An 11132-nucleotide genomic window follows, 5' to 3' on the forward strand; every position below is an offset into this window, starting at 1 on the left:
TCACGAGACTTCATGACTGCAGAATTTAGATCCAATCAGGCAGAAATTAAAAATCAACTGAATGAGATGCAATCCAAACTAGAAGTCCTAACGACGAGGGTTAACGAGGTGGAAGAACGAGTGAGTGACATAGAAGACAAGTTAATGGCAAAGAGGGAAACTGAGGAAAAAAGAGATAAACAATTAAAGAGCCATGAAGACAGATTAAGGGAAATAAATGACACTCTAAGGAAGAAAAATCTACGTTTAATTGGGGTTCCCGAGGGCGCCGAAAGGGACAGAGGGCCAGAATATGTATTTGAACAAATCCTAGCTGAAAACTTTCCCAATCTGGGAAGGGAAACAGGCATTCAGATCCTGGAAATAGAGAGATCCCCCCCTAAAATCAATAAAAACCGTTCAACACCTCGACATCTAATAGTGAAGCTTGCAAATTCCAAAGATAAAGAGAAGATCCTTAAAGCAGCAAGAGACAAGAAGTCCCTGACTTTCATGGGGAGGAATATTAGGGTAACAGCAGACCTCTCCACAGAGACCTGGCAGGCCAGAAAGGGCTGGCAGGATATATTCAGGGTCCTAAATGAGAAGAACATGCAACCAAGAATACTTTATCCAGCAAGGCTCTCATTCAAAATGGAAGGAGAGATAAAGAGCTTCCAAGACAGGCAGGAACTGAAAGAATATGTGACCTCCAAACCAGCTCTGCAAGAAATTTTAAGGGGGACTCTTAAAATTCCCCTTTAAGAAGAAGTTCAGTGGAACAATCCACAAAAACAAGGACTAAATAGATATCATGATGACACTAAACTCATATCTGTCAATAGTAACTCTGAACGTGAACGGGCTTAATGACCCCATCAAAAGGCGCAGGGTTTCAGACTGGATAAAAAAGCAGGACCCATCTATTTGCTGTCTACAAGAGACTCATTTTAGACAGAAGGACACCTACAACCTGAAAATAAAAGGTTGGAGAACCATTTACCATTCAAATGGTTCTCAAAAGAAAGCAGGGGTAGCCATCCTTATATCAGATAAACTAAAATTCACTCCGAAGACAGTAGTGAGAGACGAAGAGGGACACTATATCATACTTAAAGGATCTATCCAACAAGAGGACTTAACAATCCTCAATATATATGCCCCGAATGTGGGAGCTGCCAAATACTTAAACGAATTATTAACCAAAGTAAAGAAATACTTAGATAATAATACACTTATACTTGGTGACTTCAATCTAGCTCTCTCTACCCTTGATAGGTCTTCTAAACACAACATCTCCAAAGAAACGAGAGCTTTAAATGATACACTGGACCAGATAGATTTCACAGATATCTACAGAACTTTACATCCAAACTCAACTGAATACACATTCTTCTCAAGTGCACATGGAACTTTTTCCAGAATAGACCACATACTGGGTCACAAATCGGGTCTGAACCGATACCAAAAGATTGGGATCGTCCCCTGCATATTCTCAGACCATAACGCCTTGAAATTAGAACTCAATCACAAGAAGAAGTTTGGAAGGACCTCAAACACGTGGAGGTTAAGGACCATCCTGCTAAAAGATAAAAGGGTCAACCAGGAAATTAAGGAAGAATTAAAAAGATTCATGGAAACTAATGAGAATGAAGATACAACTGTTCAAAATCTTTGGGATGCAGCAAAAGCAGTCCTGAGGGGGAAATACATCGCAATACAAGCATCCATTCAAAAACTGGAAAGAACTCAAATACAAAAGCTAACCTTACACATAAAGGAGCTAGAGAAGAAGCAGCAAATCGACCCGACGCCCAGCAGAAGAAGAGAGTTAATTAAAATTCGAGCAGAACTCAACGAAATTGAGACCAGAAGAACTGTGGAACAGATCAATAGAACCAGGAGTTGGTTCTTTGAAAGAATTAATAAGATAGATAAACCATTAGCCAACCTTATTAAAAAGAAGAGAGAGAAGACTCAAATTAATAAAATCATGAATGAGAAAGGAGAGATCACTACCAACACCAAGGAAATACAAACGATTTTAAAAACATACTATGAACAGCTCTACGCCAATAAATTAGGCAATCTAGAAGAAATGGACGCATTCCTGGAAAGCCACAAACTACCAAAACTGGAGCAGGAAGAAATAGAAAACCTGAACAGGCCAATAACCAGGGAGGAAATTGAAGAAGTCATCAAAAACCTCCCAAGACACAAGAGTCCAGGGCCAGATGGCTTCCCAGGGGAATTCTATCAAACGTTTAAAGAAGAAATCATACCTATTCTACTAAAGCTATTTGGAAAGATAGAAAGAGATGGAGTACTTCCAAACTCATTCTATGAGGCCAGCATCACCTTAATTCCAAAACCAGACAAAGACCCCACCAAAAAGGAGAATTACAGACCAATATCCCTGATGAACATGGATGCAAAAATTCTCAACAAGATACTAGCCAATAGGATCCAACAACACATTAAGAAAATTATTCACCATGACCAAGTAGGATTTATCCCCGGGATGCAAGGCTGGTTCAACACTCGTAAAACAATCAATGTGATTCATCATATCAGCAAGAGAAAAACCAAGAACCATATGATCCTCTCATTAGATGCAGAGAAAGCATTTGACAAAATACAGCATCCATTCCTGATTAAAACTCTTCAGAGTGTAGGGATAGAGGGAACTTTCCTCGATATCTTAAAAGCCATCTACGAAAAGCCCACAGCAAATATCATTCTCAATGGGGAAGCACTGGGAGCCTTTCCCCTAAGATCAGGAACCAGACAGGGATGTCCACTCTCACCACTGCTATTCAACATAGTATTGGAAGTCCTAGCCTCAGCAATCAGACAACAAAAAGACATTAAAGGCATTCAAATTGGCAAAGAAGAAGTCAAACTCTCCCTCTTCGCCGATGACATGATACTCTACATAGAAAACCCAAAAGCCTCCACCCCAAGATTGCTAGAACTCATACAGCAATTTGGTAGCGTGGCAGGATACAAAATCAATGCCCAGAAATCAATGGCATTCCTATACACTAACAATGAGACTGAAGAAAGAGAAATTAAGGAGTCAATCCCATTTACAATTGCACCCAAAAGCATAAGATACCTAGGAATAAACCTAACCAAAGAGGTAAAGGATCTATACCCTAAAAACTATAGAACACTTCTGAAAGAAATTGAGGAAGACACAAAGAGATGGAAAAATATTCCATGCTCATGGATTGGCAGAATTAATATTGTGAAAATGTCAATGCTACCCAGGGCAATTTACACGTTCAATGCAATCCCTATCAAAATACCATGGACTTTTTTCAGAGACTTAGAACAAATTATTTTAAGATTTGTGTGGAATCAGAAAAGACCCCGAATAGCCAGGGGAATTTTAAAAAAGAAAACCATAGCTGGGGCATCACAATGCCAGATTTCAGGTTGTACTACAAAGCTGTGGTCATCAAGACAGTGTGGTACTGGCACAAAAACAGACACATAGACCAATGGAACAGAATAGAGAATCCAGAAATGGACCCTGAACTTTATGGTCAACTAATATTCGACAAAGGAGGAAAGACGATCCACTGGAAGAAAGACAGTCTCTTCAATAAATGGTGCTGGGAAAATTGGTCATCCACATGCAGAAGAATGAAACTAGACCACTCTCTTGCACCATACACAAAGATAAACTCAAAATGGATGAAAGATTTAAATGTGAGACAAGACTCCATCAAAATCCTAGAGGAGAACACAGGCAACACCCTTTTTGAACTTGGCCACAGTAACTTCTTGCAAGATACATCCACGAAAACAAAAGAAACAAAAGCAAAAATGAACTATTGGGACTTCATCAAGATAAGAAGCTTTTGCACAGCAAAGGATACAGTCAACAAAACTCAAAGACAACCTACAGAATGGGAGAAGATATTTGCAAATAACATATCAGATAAAGGGCTAGTTTCCAAAATCTATAAAGAACTTATTAAACTCAACACCAAAGAAACAAACAATCCAATCATGAAATGGGCAAAAGACATGAAGAGAAATCTCACAGAGGAAGACATAGACATGGCCAACATGCACATGAGAAAATGCTCTGCATCACTTGCCATCAGGGAAATACAAATCAAAACCACAATGAGATACCACCTCACACCAGTGAGAATGGGGAAAATTAACAAGGCAGGAAACAACAAATGTTGGAGAGGATGCGGAGAAAAGGGAACCCTCTTACACTGTTGGTGGGAATGTGAACTGGTGCAGCCACTCTGGAAAACTGTGTGGAGGTTCCTCAAAGAATTAAAAATAGACCTGCCCTACGACCCAGCAATTGCACTGTTAGGGATTTACCCCGAAGATTCAGATGCAATGAAACGCCGGGGCACCTGCACCCCGATGTTTCTAGCAGCCATGTCCACAATAGCCAAACTGTGGAAGGAGCCTCGGTGCCCATCGAAAGATGAATGGATAAAGAAGATGTGGTTTATGTATACAATGGAATATTACTCAGCCATTAGAAACAACAAATACCCACCATTTGCTTCAACGTGGATGGAACTGGAGGGTATTATGCTGAGTGAAGTAAGTCAATCGGAGAAGGACAAACAGTGTATGTTCTCACTTATTTGGGGAATATGAATAATAGTGAAGGGGAATATAAGGGAAGGGAGAAGAAATGTGTGGGAGATATCAGAAAGGGACACAGAACATAAAGACTTCTAACTCTGGGAAATGAACTAGGGGTGGTGGAAGGGGAGGAGGGCGGGGGGTGGGGGTGAATGGGTGACGGGCACGGAGGGGGACACTTGACGGGAGGAGCACTGGGTGTTATTCTGTATGTTGGTAAATTGAACACCAATAAAAATTAATTTATAAAAAAAAAAAAAAAAAAAAAAAAAAAAAAAAAAAAAAAAAAAAAAAACTCCCCTTTAAGAAGAAGTTCAGTGGAACAATCCACAAAAACAAGGACTAAATAGATATCATGATGACACTAAACTCATATCTGTCAATAGTAACTCTGAACGTGAATGGGCTTAATGACCCCATCAAAAGGCGCAGGGTTTCAGACTGGATAAAAAAGCAGGACCCATCTATTTGCTGTCTACAAGAGACTCATTTTAGACAGAAGGACACCTACAACCTGAAAATAAAAGGTTGGAGAACCATTTACCATTCAAATGGTTCTCAAAATATACCCTAAAAACTATAGAACACTTCTGAAAGAAGTTGAGGAAGACACAAAGAGATGGAAAAATATTCCATGCTCATGGATTGGCAGAATTAATATTGTGAAAATGTCAATGTTACCCAGGGCATTTTACACGTATAATGCAATCCCTATCAAAATACCATGGACTTTCTTCAGAGACTTAGAACAAATTATTTTAAGATTTGTGTGGAATCAGAAAAGACCCCAAACAGCCAGGGGAATTTTAAAAAAGAAAACCATATCTGGGGGCATCACAATGCCAGATTTCAGGTTGTACTACAAAGCTGTGTTCATCAAGACAGTGTGGTACTGGCACAAAAACAGACATATAGATCAATGGAACAGAACAGAGAACCCAGAAGTGGACCCTGAACTTTATGGTCAACTAATATACGATAAAGGAGGAAAGACGATCCACTGGAAGAAAGACAGTCTCTTCAATAAATGGTGCTGGGAAAATTGGACATCCACATGCAGAAGAATGAAACTGGACCACTCTCTTGCACCATACACAAAGATAAACTCAAAATAGATGAAAGATCTAAATGTGAGACAAGATTCCATCAAAATCCCAGAGGAGAACTCAGGCAACACCCTTTTTGAACTTGGCCACAGTAACTGGAGAAGGACAAACAGTGTATGTTCTCATTCATTTGGGGAATATTAATAATAGTGAAAGGGAATATAAGGGAAGGGAGAAGAAATGTGTGAGAAATATCAGAAAGGGAGACAGAACATAAAGACTTCTAACTCTGGGAAATGAACTAGGGGTGGTGGAGGGGGAGGAGGGCGGGGGGTGGGGGTGAATGGGTGACGGGCACTGAGGGGTACACTTGACGGGATGAGCACTGGGTGTTATTCTGTATGTTGGTAAATTGAACACCAATAAAATTAATTTATAAAATTAAAAAAAAATAAAAAGTGAATGTTCTCAGACATCTTTTGAAAAGAGCAGATAATATCCAAATAATAGCATCAAATTATGTGGAATAAAAATAATACTTGTAGGAGGAAAAATGGGCAGAAACACACATGCAGTGGGAGACTTTAACATGCATCAGCATTAATATGTGACAAGACAGACAAAATAAGGAAATTCACAAAACTTAGAAAATTGATAATGAATAATTGCAGAAGAATAACAAAATTAGAAAACCAGCATTTTAAGATTCCCTAGTGAAATAATGGATCTTGGCAATGATTATCAATGACTGCTTAAAAGTGTTTGGTAAAAGTTGACATGATTCTTTTTAATGAATGATTCAGTTTGATATCACCAGAATCCACTGATCCATTTTAATATTAATGATAGTTGGACAGAGATCATATTACTCCTAATGTGATGCAGCTGAAAGTATACAGTACCACCTAGGACATATTCTTGACAAAAAGATTTAAAACTTGAATTCAATCATGATTTTGGACCTAAATACTGGTTTTACAGGAAATACAGAAGATGTAGAAACATGTTACATAATGCCATGAGGATATAATCAACCAAAGAAAGATTATGAGAAATTCTGTAGGGCAAATTACCTGATTTATTCCATAAATGTCATGAAAAATAAACTATTAGAGATTCAAGAGACATGTCTACCAAATGCAATATGTGAATTTTTTTGGATCCTGATATGAATAAGTCATTTGTAAAAAGACAAATTTTAAACACAAATATTTAAAAAACATACAATGTGTACTATTAATATTAATTACAATCTTATGCTGCCTGTTTAAAAAGGCAAGAGCATCAACTGAAATACTAACAGAATTAGTAATGTGACTAAATAGAAGATAAAAATGATACTTTTCATATACTATTAATCACTAGTAAGAAACTAACAATTCTTGAGCTACACAAAAAAATCCAAATTCTCAGAAATAATTTTACAATGAAATATATGTAAGCAGTTGGAAAACTATAAAACTTATACTGATACAAATGCTTAAATTAATTGAGAACTAGAGTTTAAAACTCTATTTATACTCCCTCCCATTGCCTTAATAATCATTGAACATTAAATGTGCTTTAAGCCCATCTTACCATATACCTTGGTTCCTTACGCTGTTATCAATCTACTAATCAAAAACATATGACAGTTAACTTGATTATTTATTTTAGTAAAAATGTCTCTTTACTTGGGAATCACGAACTGAAGTATGCAGTTATAGAATCACTCATTATTAGCAGTTAGGCAGATAATCATAACTGGATCCTTTTGCCATTAATGATTCGGGGTTTGCTAAATCATTTGTGAACTTTCTAGGATTAGGAAATTGCTGCAGCCTCATAAAGTTTCATTATGGGAACCCCAGCCTTTATCACCTCCTATGGCCTAGTGTCATTAAATGCAGTTCTGCTATGTTAAATTTACAAGGCTCCCACTACCAGCAGCAACCAGATGACCATAAACCAGCTTAGGGAATATTGTTGTACTGGCCATTCCAGTTATCCCAATCTGAGTATTTATAGTGATTACATTGTCAAATTATAATGTGATCCTGGCAGTAGTTAATGCCATAATCCTAGGCATGGTTCTCTCTACATATTCATCATACCTTTATTTTTATTTTATTTTATTTTTTAAATATTTTATTTATTTATTCATAGAGACACAGAGAGAGGGGGGCAGAGGAACAGGCAGAGGGAGAAGCAGGCTCTATGCAGGGAGCCTGACGTGGGACTCCATCCAGGGTCCCCAGGATCACACCCCGGGCTGCAGGTGGCGCTAAACCGCTGTGCCACCAGGGCTGCCCTTCACCGTACCTTTAAAGGATATCATTATAAATCAATTAAAAGTTAATGTGGGAATACATCCTAATAACCTTCCATATCATTCCTCAACTAAGTATCACAATAAATTATAACTGGTTCAACTATTTATAAATTAAATAAAACATTTATTTGTGAAGTAGATAGGAGTTTACATTTTTTATAACTAGGAGATTTTCTGAGAATTGCAGAAGACTTGCATTTATCAACTAAAATACCAAGTATCCACAGACTTAGAATTTAAAAATTAATAAAACAAATAAGCATAAACTCAACCATTAATATTATTTTGTTTCAGTCATTTTCCCATTACAAATAACTTTATCTCAGTTATTTCAAAGCCAAACTATACTGCAATCCATGCAATGGAAATTATGTGTTCTTCTGGATGAAGAAAATTTGTAATACAGAGAAAGAACAGAAGAGAAACTGAGATAGTAAACAGGTTAATAAGATGCTAATTTCCACTTCCAAATAACAGGCTATAAGTAGTCTAGATGAGCCATGGAATAGAGACCCAGGCTGAGGAAGGGAGTCTGATACATCTACATTATCAGATCCAAAAGGCATCTAGAGTTAGTACCAGTTCTCCCCTAAGGGGTATGAGAAAATATTCAGAGTCTTTCATAAGAGAAGGGCTAAAAAAGAGGAATGAATTTATTGAGGCAAAGGGTCTCAAACAGTGCCACAAATGAGTTACAATGTGAAAGTACTAATCTTCTCAACTCGTAAAGTGGACTGATCTGGTCGAGACCTATGTTGGCTAAGAGCTCTGGGCCAGAAATTTCTGGCTATAAGCATCCTCCTCTATTTACTATAGTTTTACATAAAATATATATTATTTACCATATGTGTCACGGTTTTAAAAAGGTTAAGAAACAAACGAAAAAAAACACAAAAAAAGTTAGGAAGTAAAAAAAAAAAAAGTAAGTTCTGTTGTGTGAGAAGAAAATAGGTTTTAATCATCTCTGATGTTCAGCATTTGGCAGCTATGTTTCCTGAGGAGACAGCTGCCAGTGCTGTCCATGGCTAGAAGCTGGGAATTCAGGCTTGGCCCCTAGGAGAAGACTGCTTCTGGGGGGTCAGAGAAGGCAGCAGAAGTTTTGATGGTAGGTGGAAAATGGAGGGAAACAATGGAGATTCATGGGTGTCAAATATACAGCATGTTTCCTCATTAAGACATTTTCTGAATTCTGAAGCCTGTGTGGGATAATTGGCTAAAATCTTAATCTGAAAACCAGTGAAGAACAGAGAACTACTTGCAGTCCATCAATGCTTAAGAAGGAAAGACTCTCACACTTAAATTCCAAAAAAGATAGCCATTGGAAAAAGGGTGGCCAGAGGTAGACTCTGTCTTGTCAAAACAATAACCTAGTCTCACATCAGCTAATTAGATTAAGGCACCTAATTTGCTTTACAGAAAAAAGGTAGATCCTCCTTGGCAAAAAATAAGTCATCTTTACTCTAAAGAGAAGGAAACTTGGGGAAAACAAAGATATTTGATTGATTTCTAAGAGTAATTAAAGGAGAGAAAAAGGAAAATAAAACAAGCAGTCTCAAGAGGGGAGTATATTGCAACACAGGCTTATAAGAAGGAAAACCCCAAATAAACAACCTAACCTTATACCTAAAGGAGCTAAAAAAGAACAACAAATGAGGCCAAAAGCTAGAAGGAAGTAAATAATAAGGATTAGAGCAGAAATACATGATATAGAAACTAAAAAAACAAACAAACAAAAAAAAACAATAGAACAGATCAATGAAACCAGAAGCCAGTTCTTTAAAAAAAATTAATACTCAGCTCTCTTTCTCTTTCACTCTGATACACACACACACACACACACACACACACACACACAGCTGGTGATCCCTTCCGCACGTTTCTCACCCTATGCAAATGGTTTCTCCTCCCAAGAAAAGACTCTAGATTCACCACCACCCCCAACACATGCTGGGCCTTTCAGGAGCTGGGGCGCCAAGATGAGCAGAGAGGAGAACCCAGCCAGCAAGCCGACGCCGGTGCAGGACGTGCAGGGTGACGGACGCTGGATGTCCCTGCACCATCGTTTCGTGGCCGACAGCAAAGATAAGGAACCCGAAGTCGTCTTCATCAGGGACTCCTTGGTCCAGCTAATGCACCAGTGCAAGATCTGCTGGGAGCTTTTTTCTCTGCATGCGCTTAACTTTGGCATTGGCAGTGACAGCACGCAACATATGCTTTGGCGGCTGGAGAATGATTGTGGTGGTCTGGGTGGGTACCAACAACCACGGGCACACAGCAGAGCAAGTGACTGGTGGCATCAAGGCCATTGTGCAACTGGTGAATCAACGGCAGCCCCAGGCCCAGGTCGTGGTGCTGGGCCTGCTTCCAAGGAGCCAGCACCCTAACCCACTTCATGAGAAAAACCTGCGGGTGAACAAGCTGGTCCAAGCGGCACTGGCTGGCCACCCACGGGCGCACTTCCTGGATGCCGACCCTGGCTTTGTGCACTCAGACGGCACCATAAGCCACCATGACACGTACGATTACCTGCCCTGCATCTGAGCCGCCTGGGCTACCCACCTGTCTGTCGGGCCTTGCACTCCCTGCTTCTGCGTCTGCTGGCCCAAGACCAGGGCCAGGGCATCCCCCTGCCAGAAGCTACACCCTAAGCATCCTCCTCCCCCGACATTAAATTCTCATTCCTCAGTAAAAAAAAAAAAAAAAAAAAAAAAAAAAATTAATACTCGGGTGCCTGCGTGGTTCAGTCAAGCATCTGCCCTCTCTGCCTGCTTCTCCCTCTCCCTCTGTCTGCTGTTCCCCCTGCTTGTGCTTTCTCTCTCTCATATATAAATAAATAAAATTTTAAAAACATTTAATTGATAAGCCTCCAATCAGATTCATCAAAAAAAATCAAAAAATGTTTATTCATTCAAATAAACAAAATCCAAAAAGAGGACAAACGACCACCAAAACCACAGAAATATAAACAATTGTGAGAGAATATTATGAAAAATTATATGCCAACAAATTGGACAATCTGGATGAAATAGATAAATTCCTAAAAACTACCAAAACTGAAACAGGAATAAAAAACTTGAACAGACTGATAACTAGCAAAGAAATTTAATCATTAATTTAAAAAGTTAAAAAATTAAAAAAAAAAACTCCCAACAAACAAAATTCCTGGG

The 11132-nt window shown here is 38.7% G+C and overlaps 1 pseudogene; it reads left to right on the forward strand.

The window, feature by feature from the left end:
* The first annotated feature begins 9940 nt into the window (after positions 1 to 9940).
* LOC129520132 (platelet-activating factor acetylhydrolase IB subunit alpha1-like) lies at positions 9941 to 10653 on the forward strand (annotated as a pseudogene).
* Positions 10654 to 11132: the final 479 nt, after the last annotated feature.

The sequence above is a fragment of the Nyctereutes procyonoides genome, unplaced genomic scaffold (genome assembly GCF_905146905.1).
Source record: "Nyctereutes procyonoides isolate TBG_1078 unplaced genomic scaffold, NYPRO_anot_genome, whole genome shotgun sequence".
NCBI classification, from domain to species: Eukaryota; Metazoa; Chordata; class Mammalia; order Carnivora; family Canidae; genus Nyctereutes; species Nyctereutes procyonoides.